Here is a 12,609-nt window from a genome sequence, read left to right as displayed (position 1 = left end):
AAATTTTCTATTAAACATTAAATAATCCTACTAGCATATTATGAGAAACAATAATATATGGAAGTTAGAAAAGAGTGGTGCAATTTAGAAAGAAAAAGTGAGTATAACGAGGATGATAAAGAAAATGGAGCAAGAAACGAAGGATTCTCGTGAGGGACATGGCTGACTATGAGACAAAAGTCTCCATCCCATGTTACAGACTTGTTGAATTTGCGGATAACAAACAGAGAGGTCAACATCAACTTGTTTTTGATTAGATTAATGTATTGCTAGTTTGTTGTCGTATATCAGTAATAATTTAGACTTCATTTACTCCTTCCATTTGCATTTTTTCTTTGTCTCAAATTAATTGTCCATTTACAATTCCAATGCATCAATCATTATTATTTTTCCACTATTATACCCCTATTTATTAACTTTCACGTTATTCAACTACTATTAATAGGGGTATTCTAGTAAATGACATTAATTTTTTTACTAAAACCAACCCATCCAATCATTTTCTTAAAAACCGCGCATTGCTCAAATAGGACATTTATTATGAGACGGAGAGAGTATTTTATAATATCTCCTTTTTTTTTTTCTCTTCTTATTTATATTAATAAATAGTTAGAGATCCGAGCTGTCGTTCGGATATATTATTTGTAGTGTAATATTTTATAAACGATATAAAAAATATGAAATAAAAAAGTTTGACTAAAATGCATTTTATAGAAATTAATCATTTGAAAAAAATTTTACTATTAAGATATCAATAATTTAGACTTTATTTACTTTATAATATCTCCTTTCTTTTTCTCTTTTTTATCAATAATATGTTCAAGTTATAGTTGTTTTTAATTGTGATTGTTGTAATCCTTATAATGTCTCGTTCGAGTTAATATTTAAATTGTTCCGAGTAACATTTTAGTTAGAAACAAATAATAATATCATAATTCATGAATAATATATGCATTATTTGTACATATCTATTAATTATGAGTAATTATTAATTGTGAGTAATTAGTACACTATTCTGAGTAATATTTACGATATTCTAAGTAATATCGAATTTTAACTATTTTGAGTAATATATTCATTGTTCTGAGTACTATTTATACTATTTTGAGTAATCTGTATATTATTTTGAGTAATAAATATAATACTTTGAGTAATATAAACAATATTTGAGTATTTATGTACCGTGCATAAGGATATACCTTATGCACATCAACACATCCCATGTTAACGTATGCTCCATTTTCAATTTTTAATTTAAAATATCAGTCGTGTTAAGTGTTTGAAAAAGGTCTATATCATAATGCATATGGGTTGCGCAACTTCTATCAGTAAGTCATACTTTTGATTGTGTATTCTTTCTAATAGAAAAATAATACTTATACATCTAAATTTAAAATACTTTAAGGGCCTTTTATTATTTTAGATGAATGGTGATTAACATAAAAATTTGCCAAAACCTACTTTGTTTTGTTTTGTAAGAATGGGATCTGGATTCTCTCATGGTGTATGTTCTGCGATAATCACAGTCATTTATTACCATTTTATTTCTCTTATCAAAGCTGTTTTCAGCCATTGGATGATGCAGAGTAGGGAAGGCCGAACAGAAAAGGCAGGGTGATCTATTTCTGGAAGACTGGGGTGTGTTTAAGAAAAATGCATTGCTTTCTTTTTGACACCTATAAAAGGTATTTTTCAACCTTTTATGAGTATGAGGGAAGAAACACTGAAAGAATGAAATTTAAAAAGACAAAGGAATAAATTATTAGACTTAATTTATTGGGACTTTGGAGTTGAAAGCAACTTGAGTCGTTCGATTGGGTAAAAATGAATCTTGCAAAGTTCATGGTATTGATACTATCAGACTTGTGTGTTCCTTCTGCGCAGTGTGTTGTACGTTCCCGAGTTTAAGAGAAATTTATTATACATAAGAATGTGTGATTATCTAGGATATTGCAATATAGTTGAACATGAAGTGTTGAAAATTGTGCATGATGCATAAACTAGGGCTAAAAGGTCAGAATGTGTGGATTATATATTTCAGATGGTTTCAATGTTATTGGTTATACATTATTCGCTAGTAAAGACTTTCATGATAAAAAAAGCTATGAAACTTGAGATCAAATCATGTCAGTGAAAGAATAAATAACAAATGCCTGAGGGCTATTTCATAGTAATTTAATAAATTTTAAAGGAAACAAGGTATAAAGAGACATATAACCATTGTTTGCGCATCTCAACAAATTGTCCTAATTGAACGCATGAATATGTCCATTTTGGATAGGGTAAGCTCCATACTATTGAGATATGGGTTTCCAAGGAGTTTCTTGGGTAATATTAGTGCTAAAAAACTTAGTTCCCTAGTCGCCAGATGTACATTTACAAGAATAGACTTCAAGATACTTATGAAGGTTTGGAGTGGGAAATATGTAGCCTACTCTAATTTGAAGTTCTTCAAAATAAGGGTTGTGAAATGTGTCCTAATTGTTTATCCATAAGGTATGAATGGTTACAAGATTTGGAAGGTAAAACCAGGAGGATCCAAATTGATCGCAAGCAGAGATGTTACTTACGACGAGACTTGTATCGGGATGAAAAGTAAAGACCTGGAGATGAAATAATGTGAAACTATAATAGGAATATTCAATTTGAGGTGGAGGTTCTTGCTATGGAGACTAGAGATGAAAATGAAGTTAAGGCTTCTACTTCTAGTTCTAGTGAGAGGAAATCTACAGTAGCTCCCAGTTTCCATTTAACTCATCATAAGGTAAGGATGGAAATTGTATCATCTTAGAGATGCAGCTATGATTACCTTATTTGTTATTCTTTAAATATGGTTGAAATGTAGCGAGAATCATAACCGGATACCTTCAAGGATGCATTCGAAAGCAAAAAGATTTAAAATATGTTTGAAGGTGATGAATGGTAAATGGAAGTTATTGATGAAAAATAAAACAGGACTTTTGAGACTACCTAAGTAGGAAAGGAAGATGGATGCAAGTAGGTGGAATTGCCTATATCAAGATTCAAGTATTGCTTGGACTTGATCAAGTTTGTTTAATGAGGATAAAAACTTTAGAGAAAGTCCCAAGGCAGTTGATAAGTTAATTAGCATCATAAACGATTCTAAAATCAAGATGGAGAAAATGTGGTGATAGGCTTAAAACCCAATTTGGGATTTGACGAAAACGTAGTGTATTCCAGGAACGCGGTGCGCCCCAGAAGAACATAATTTGTTTTGGAATTTCTTTAGAAATGCAACGGTTTTTAGGGTAACACATTGTACCTTTCTTAGAACCTTTAAAATGCGTTTTTCATACCTTTAATGAGTATGAGGGAAAATTGGTGAAATTCGAGTGAGAGAAACTTAAAGAGAAAATGGTGGATTCTTATGATTGAAGACTATGAATTGGAAGACATTTGGGAGTATATAAGGGGTTTAAGAAACACTTGTGAACATCAAGGGTTTGTGCGATTATCATATTGAGAGTTTGAGAGATTGAGAAACACTTGAGTAGAAAAGAAAAGATGTTCTGGGACTATTTTTGAACCAACAACATATTTGATAACCAGTTGGATACTTGATTTCTATAATGAAACCTGCATAGTTAAACTTTTCACCTCTTCATCTATAACCATTATTTTCTCCTCACTGACATTGCATTTTTTTTTGCATTATTGGATTCATTGTGGAATTGATGGAAAAACGGTGACACATAACCCTAGTGTCTATCCCAGAAATAACATATGAGACCCATGATAATAGGTTGACTCATTTTGAGAAGGGAGACCAAGCCTTCATCCCTGGCTTTCGTTAGAGATGTTCCTAGCTTAGTGCTATAGATTTCCTAGGGGGAAATCTAAATCTCCTTCAACTCTTATATGAGAGTGTTTATTTCCCTATCATGCTCCATCCTGGGATCTAAATATATAAAATTAACCTCATTGTCGTCCAAAAATTGATGCGATGATAGCAACTACATTCACCATTATGGCCCTTAGACTGTCTTCATAACACATTCTAGAAGTTTCTTGATCCCCTTGGATCATGCCAATATGACCATTTGGAAAAAAAAATCATGCATAAATAGAGAGTTGACAAGCCCCCCCAAAAGGTTGAATTCGGATCCCCCTAATGATGATGTTGTACGAGCACAAGGCATCTACCACGAGATATTAGACCTTAATCATCTTGGATTTCTCCTTTATGACCACTGCGTCATTCTCATGAGAGAAGATCTCAGTGGCTTCTTTTTTGAAGAAAAAGATTTCTGCGTCGAAGCCTTCCTCTGATTTCAACATAGATTTAACAGGCGAGTTCTCCACCACTAGGGCTGGCAATGAACCAAACTAACTCGAAAATAGTTCGAAACTCGATTCGAAAAATAAATCGTTGAACTAGGTTCATGAACCAAATGAGCTGAGTATGAGCTAAAAACTAAGTTCGTTAACTAAATGAGCTGAACTTGAACTATACATGGTTCGACTCGTTAGGTTCATGAGTCAACTCGATTGTATATTTGCTCTAAATCTTAGTATCATATTTTATCTTAATCTAACGGTTTTAATTGATAGTTTATATTCTCTAGTGAGCAAAATATTTCTACAAATAGTTATACAAATAAAATTAACATCGTATAAATTCTAATCTTATAACTTTTATTTTATTTCTATATTTTTTAATTAAAAAATATTAATATAAAATGTCAAATATATATATATATATATATATATATATAAATATATAAATAGACTTTAAAAATTTATTTTTAAGTTCGTGAAATAAGCGAGTTGAACCTAACAAGATAAACCTAACAAGTTGAATCGAGATTTTCGTGAACTTCTAACAAGTCGAGTTTGACGTGAAAAAAAAGTTTGAGATAAACTCGAACTCGAACTCAAACTCGGCCAATTCTTAGCGAGTCGAGTTTGAGCTGAAAAAAAAGTTCGTCATGAACTCGAGCTCGAACTCGAACTCGGCCAATTCTTAACGAGTCGAACTGAGCTGAGGCGAGTTTGACTCAACTCGACTCATTTCCAGCCCTATCCACCACCATGACTTAGCGGGAATATCACTTGCGAGAGGAACTAGATTTATCCTCTAGAAAATCGTCTAGCTAGAGTGCTTAGAATTGGTGACTTGCATTTCCTTATCTCTTATCTCAGGATCATTGTCTTTCCTAGACCTAAGGCTTCTTGAATGATTGCACCATTGAGCCTTGGAAAGCTTTCAGTATGCTAAGAGCTTCCTCTGACATACTTCTTCATATGATCTTCTTGTATAATCCACTCGATTTATTTTTCGAGCTCATATCAATAATTGATTTGATGACCCCAAACTTTATGGTACTAATACCATCGGTTGAGCTCGGGGCCACTATATTTGTCTCGAGGGCTGGTAGAAGTAGAATGTCATGTGTGTGGAATACCTCATACCAGATCTGCTCCCTGGTTAGTATTCAGAGGTGTGAAGTTATCAGTGGGCCTCCCACTTTGCTTGAAAGTGGCCCTATCCCTGACGCGCGAGGTATACAGACTCCTACGCGGTTATTATGATGAGTCGGATACGCCAATGGTGCGCTGCTTGACGTACCTAGCCTTTTTCTTGGTGTTTCTCTCCTCACTCTTGATGTAACATTCAACACATGCCATGATTTTTTTTCATGAAAACAACAAGCTTCTGGGTGGGTGACTCGTTGAAATTTACTGCTTTTAAACCGTTATGGAATGCTCCAATGAACATCTCTTGGTTCGGTTGAATTACTTTGATGGTCGCTTTATTAAAACGGGTAAGATACTCCTTTATAGACTCTGAATATTTTTGGTATACATTGAACAAGATGGTGGTGGACATCTTCCAATGTTTGCTTGCCGAGAATTGATGGACCAACTTCTTGGAGTGATCACAGTAACTAGTTACTAAGTGGTGGAGAGGTTCCTAAACCACCTTAAGGCCACCTCTTCGAAAATGCTAGATCGGAGATTGCACTTTAAAGAATCAAACACATCAATGATTGTCATATGAGTGTTGATGGCAACTATATGCTCCTAGGGGTCTCGTCTTTTGCTTGAGAATCGTCATGGTGCCGCTCCCGGTGAGTCAGAATGTTTGCCTCCAGGGTCTCATTGGAGCGACGTAACGCCTCCATAACAACTCACATCTTTGCTAAGTTTTTTTAGTCATCGAGTCTGAAATTGTTAGTCGTGGTTGTGCCTCGGTGATTCACCATGTTGAAGAAAAAGGTTGAGAAAGTTTGAAAATTGGAATAAGTTTGGTCTACGTGAGTTTTACAGAGACCTACGATGGATGTCAACTGTACTGAAAAAACGTATAATAGAGGTTGAAGGGAATCATCTCACATGCAGATATTGAGAGACTTTACATTTATTCATGAATTGTTTCCTTTTAAGCTTAATAAAATTATTCCAGTCCAATTCTACTAGCGGAAATCATAGCTCTTTTTTATTTGTATCAATTTGTGTTGGAAAGTTGGATAAGATCACATAGTACAATTGGTCTATCATATTTTACAACTTCTTATGCTCTAAACTCTCTAGATTTGTCTCCATTAAGTAAAACTCAAATTAGGACTCTTCGAGACCATTTATTTTTAATTTGAACTCATTAACCACTTGAGTCAATATTTAAATTATACAAACACACATTCTGCTATAATAAGCCGATTTCTTATCATGTACTTGTGTGTTTCTGCATGGTCATTTATATGCAGGGAATCATCAATAATCTAGTCTGAGGGAGGACCACAAAGGGCTCTTCCAAGAAGAAGAATATTACATGTCACCAATAGAAACAAGTAAAGAGTGTCATGGATTGGACCACTAGATTGTAGATCCTCTTATAGACACAATATAAACAGTTTGAAGGACCACATAATAATATATCCACTCCACTATTTGAGTTGAAAAATGCATACCATTCATGCTCATTCTTTTTTAATTTCTCTAGAGAAAAGTGGATAGTAAAATGTTTACCTTCTCTGGCAAAAGGAGACGAAATCCAAAAAGTTTTTTAAAAGTATACACCATTGAAAAGATTCTTAACTTTTGTATAGTATATGCAGTTATCATCTTTAATAGAAATAGAACTTTTAATTGTGGATGATGTTCATCTTTTGGTGGTTTTTACAAGTTTGGATGACATGTTAATGTTATGTATTAATTGAGTTATTTTTTTTTTTGACAATAAAAAACTTAATGGATTTCATTCAACAAACAAGATTCAATACAAGGAGGTACAATATTAAAAATACTACGCCGAGGCCAAGAATTGGCCGCCTTTGCTAACGTATGGGCAACCGAATTCGCTTGACGTTTAATGAACTTTACCTCAAAGTTCGGAAACAAACTCAACAAATTCTGAATATTCTTAACGATAAAACTAAATTCGGATCTACCTACATGTGTATCGTGAATAGATTGAACAACAACTTGACAATCAGTTTCAAAAGTAACCTGACTTAACAAATTAATCAAAATAGTAATTATCATAACAAACAAACTGCAGTTGACTTAATCAAATTAATTTATATGATTCTATAATCTTATAAATCTCTTTTTCCTATTGAATTGATTTTAGATTTTTGTTACAATTTATCTTAAACATTCTAATCCCTTTCACTTTTATTTATTTAAGTAAAAAATATAACTATATTGTTTAAAAAATCTTCGATAAAGGTGATAAAATATAATTTTTATTTTGATCAATGTTCAATTTAGGGATGATAAAACGGGCGGTCCGCCTCATTTAAACTCGTCCTAAAGCGGGGTGGGACGGGGCGGACCAATTTAGGTGTCTGAGCTCAAAAGTCAAGTCCGCCTATTTATTAATGAGTTGGCAGTTTGGCAGGCCGGCCCGTCAATTTTTTTTTATTTTACAATTTAATTTACTACATAATTCACAAATTTCTTAATTATTACCAAAGAGATCGATAAAAGAATTTTTTTTAACAATGCACAATAGAACTTCAACATGTTTTAAAGACCAATTACAGCAAAAAAAAAATAATAATAAACTTAAGCACAATAAAGAAGGTATCAAAATAAATAAATAAACAATACATATCTTCCTAATCTTATTTAAAAACTAACTACTAAAAGAACCAAATTAAGAATTTACACAAGACAAACAGTGATAATAATTACATTGCATAATACATCACAATGCATAAAATAATAGTGCATAAAATAGTAGTGCATAAAATATCAGCACCTAACTTTCTCACTGTTTACATCATATAAACTCTTATATTGATCGGTTTCTTAATAGTTAAATCCTAAATTTGTCTCACGTATACACTAATCAAATCTTTCCTTTTCTTAAAATGAACATCTATATCTAAAAAAAACATGTGAGTTAATGTATTGAGAACTTAATAAATATACATGCCATACAATTGTTCTTTTATTTCAAGTTTTTCCAATCAACACATGTATTAGAAAGTTATAGAAAGAATATTATAATTATAATTCAATCTTCAATCAACATAATATTAAGAGAAGAGTGTTGTTTTTATAGTTAAAGTTATTTTTATTAATTCTAAGTAAAAAATAAAAAGTTTTAACAAAAAGTCCGCGGGCAAAACCTGCCCCGCCCCGCCTCGGCTAGGGATGACAACGAGTTAGGTCGCTTCTCCGGGGTCTTTCATATCAAAGTTGTTGCATCAGAATGATTTTACATCATTAACAACCTGAATGTTTGATCCAAATATGAATAGATAATCTACATAATGATATATGATACTTCAAATGTGATTCTCAAATTTGTAATAATTGCATTTCATTCACTTTGCAACTATTCAATATCATTACGTTATCAAATTTTGTGTCATTGCTTTGGAGCTTGTTTTAGCTCATACAAAGACTTTTCTAACTCAGAGACCTTGTGTTCTTGTCCATGAATCACAATCCCTTCCGATTGATTCATATAGATTTCTTCTTTCTAAATCACTGTTTAAAAAATATTTGGTGTACTATTAAATTATAAATAACAGCAATTAAAATTATATAATAATATATTTTTAAAATATTTAATAAAATTAATTAATTAATATTGACATTCAATAACATGAAGATATATTATTGAAGATTAAAACGTAATTAAAATTACATAATTAAAAAATATTATCTAAAAAATATAAAAAAAAATTATTAAATTAACTTTTTACTTAAAATTTTTAAAAAAGATTATTTGTAAAAAACATTCACTAAATTATTTTTAAAAAAACTGAAACAAATAGACCCTGTATTTTTTAATTTTTGGATAAAATTTTTCCATAATTGATTTTATCTGAAACTTTTTTAGGTAGAGATGTTTATGCATATATCGTAGATAAGGTAAAGCTCAGCAACCAGCCATAATTGCTGAACGCTGCAGTGATCTGAAACATGCACGAGGTAAAAGTAAAACAAACGAACAAAAATATAAAGGTGAATGGAAAATTTTTCAGACCAAAAAAAAGAAATTTTTTTTGCCAACCTCCCTACCTTCTAGTCCACCTCTGGTGAAAACTCCATGCTACCTCTGACTTCGGAAATGAACTTCCGAAATGCAAGGAAAAAGGTGGTTTCGGAGATGCATCTCCGAAAACGCCTTTTTTTTTGAAAAAATTGTCTTATTTCGGAAGTTCATTTCCGAAAACAGCATTTCGGAAATGAACTTCCGAAATACTGCGCGTTTTGCAGATTTATCAAAACACTCTCCCTCCCCAAACATTTTACCCTAATTCAAATCAAAATACAACCCCTCTTCAAATTTTCTGCAAAAAGCAAGTGTAAGATCAAAGAGATTGCCCAAGTCTTCTTCCAATCTCAACCAAACTCATCATCAAACACTAATTGGTAAGTTTATCATTGTTTTTTCAAGTTTTAGATCTATTTGAATAAACTCTATTAAGGTGTTTAGAAACTGAAAAAAATCACATTAAGATAGGTTAGTACTGATATTAGGATGTTTAGTAGGCATAAAAATAGTTTTGGTGTAGGTTTTTTGGGTCTGATATTGGAGGTTGCAGAGAAGCTCTGCGCAGGGGTGTTTCGAAAGTTCATTTCCGAAAACACCTCCATCCCAGTTTTCGGAAATGAACTTTCGAACTGTATCAGAAGTGCATTTTTTTTGTTTTTTTTTGTCTCGCATATTAATCGATTTCGATTGTTTACAGGAACATGTCAGGCAACCAACCAGCCCGCATCAGACAGGGTAGGGAGACCCAGACTGCGTCGGCTAGACGCGAGCGGGCGACGGCGCAGCTGACATCGACACAGGGACGGGGGCGTGGCCGGGGACGCCATGTGCGAGTACCCGAGGACGTGGGAGAGGGTACCTCTTCATCTGGATCTAGGAGTCGGCTGGCTCGGGTATCTTCTTCCCGCCAGCGAGAGGAGGAGGAGCAGCAGCAGGAGGAGGTGCCAGTGCCATACCACGAGCCGGAGGGTGTACCGGATGTTGACCCTCCAGCCGGGGAGGAGGATGAGCAGGAGGACGGCTATCCGGGAGGGCCCTTTAACACTTCCGTGCTAATTCACTACCACGATCACGTCGCTCGGCGGATCTGGGAGGGAGAGGTATTTTTTTAATTTAACCGTTTATTTGTCACCATTTTTTATAATTTAACCGTTTATTTGTCGCTTATTTAATATATGTCGCTTATTTAATATATGTCGCTTATTTGTTTTTTTTTTGTAACAGGAGAAAGAGCCGCTGAAAATGGTCAACCACGCCCGCAAGATTTTCAGTCTGTTTAAACCAGCAGCTGAGTGGTTTAACGACCATGTGCGAGGTTCAGGGCTCAGCGGGCTCTGCATGACGGGGTACACCACCATCAGCACCGGCATGCAGGGGGCATTTGTGGAGCGCTGACACAAGGAGACGTCCTCTTTCCACTTGCCGGTTGGGGAGATGACGATCACCTTGCATGACGTGCAGTGTCATCTCCACCTGCCGATTAGGGGGCCGCTGTTGCACCACTCCAAGATCCAGAGGGTCGAGGCCATTGAGTGGATGACGCTCTATTTGGGCATGGAGCACGAGGTTGCTCACTTTGAGTGCGCCACGACTTCTGGGCCTCATATCCGGTTCACCACACTGAGCGCCTATTTCGAGCACCACTTGGTGTCGGCGGCCGAATCCGAGGATGCGGGTGACGAGCTGTTAACACACTATCACCGCGGCTGCGCTCTCCGGTGCTGGTACATGCATGTGGTAGGCACTGCATGCTTTGTGGACAAGAGTGTCAGGTACGTCGACGTGACCTACCTCCGCTACTTCATGGACCTGGATACCGTTCACCAGTGGAACTGGGGGCAGCTACTCTGGCATACCTCTACCAGAAGCTGAATGAGGCCTCCAACTGGAGGACGAGGCAGTTGGTCGGATCCTGCACACTACTTACGGTACGTTTTATTTTAACACATTATCGTATTTATTTATTTATTTATGTTTCGTATTTCTTTTAATACATTATCGTGTTTGTGTTTCAGAGCTGGATCATCTCCTACTTCTCCCGCATCCACGGCTTCCACATCGATCCTGCGTACGTTGACGCCATGCCCAGGGCCGCCACATACGCTCTCCAGAGGGGGAACGATGCGGTGGGACCATACCGTTTGTACTTGGACCGCACGATGCACGACGACGTCACTTGGAGGCCGTTCGCCGACTACGCTCAGATTGTCCCCTTTGACGGCATTGCTTTATATTCAGGCTGGTTGGCATGCGGGACCGGCATCATGGTCCGGTATCTCCCTGAGCGGTGCATGCGTCAGTTCGGATTCGTGCAGCGGATACCCAGGTCACCCTTTGAGGCTGCTCCCGACAGAGTGACCCGAGTGCAGCTCACTGCCATATGGGCGGAGTGGCAGCAGCATGTGGTACCGCAGGAGTACCGTCTCACTCGGGTCACACAGGACTGGCACAGTGAGGAGGGTACGTCACATGGTTCTACCGGGTGTCCCATCCTCTGCTGAGACCCGACGTTCCCGGCGCTCCTAGGCCAGCACATGAGGAGATCCTGGAGAACCAGCAGGCCGAGGATGACCACGCCATTGATCTCATGCCGATCTGCCAACGGATAGAGATGCTTGGGCGGGACGCGTTGGATCGAGGTGTCGTTCATCAGGGCGGTCCAGAGGCAGTCGCCGTGATGGAGATGATCGTCACTGATGCGGGCCGTGCGGCGGGGTACAGGCGGCAGAGGAGGGCCCAGGGTGAGAGGGTTAGGCACACCCAGTAGTGGTCGGGTTTATTTATTTTTTGATATTCGGATTGTATCTTTCGCACAGTATTATTATTATTTTCGGTTTGTATATATTATTTGGATTGGATTTATCATATTAGTATTTTCAGTTTATCTGTTGCTTATTTTATTTGGCGTTTGCGTTTAATTAAAATGCGAGACTGTTTAAGAAAAAACATAAAAAAAAACACAGTTTCTGCATAATTCAGAAGTTCATTTCCGAATTCACCCCCATGAGGTGTTTTCGGAAGTTCATCTCCGAAGACACCCCCCATGAGGTGTTTTCGGAGATGCACTTCCGAATTGTGAAATTTTTTTAAAATAAAAAGCGCTTCGGAAGTTCATTTCTGAAGCAGGGATA

Source organism: Vicia villosa, linkage group LG6 (genome assembly GCF_029867415.1).
Source record: "Vicia villosa cultivar HV-30 ecotype Madison, WI linkage group LG6, Vvil1.0, whole genome shotgun sequence".
NCBI classification, from domain to species: domain Eukaryota; kingdom Viridiplantae; phylum Streptophyta; class Magnoliopsida; order Fabales; family Fabaceae; genus Vicia; species Vicia villosa.
The sequence above is the reverse complement of the archived record's forward strand: the minus strand, read 5'-3'. Positions refer to the sequence as shown.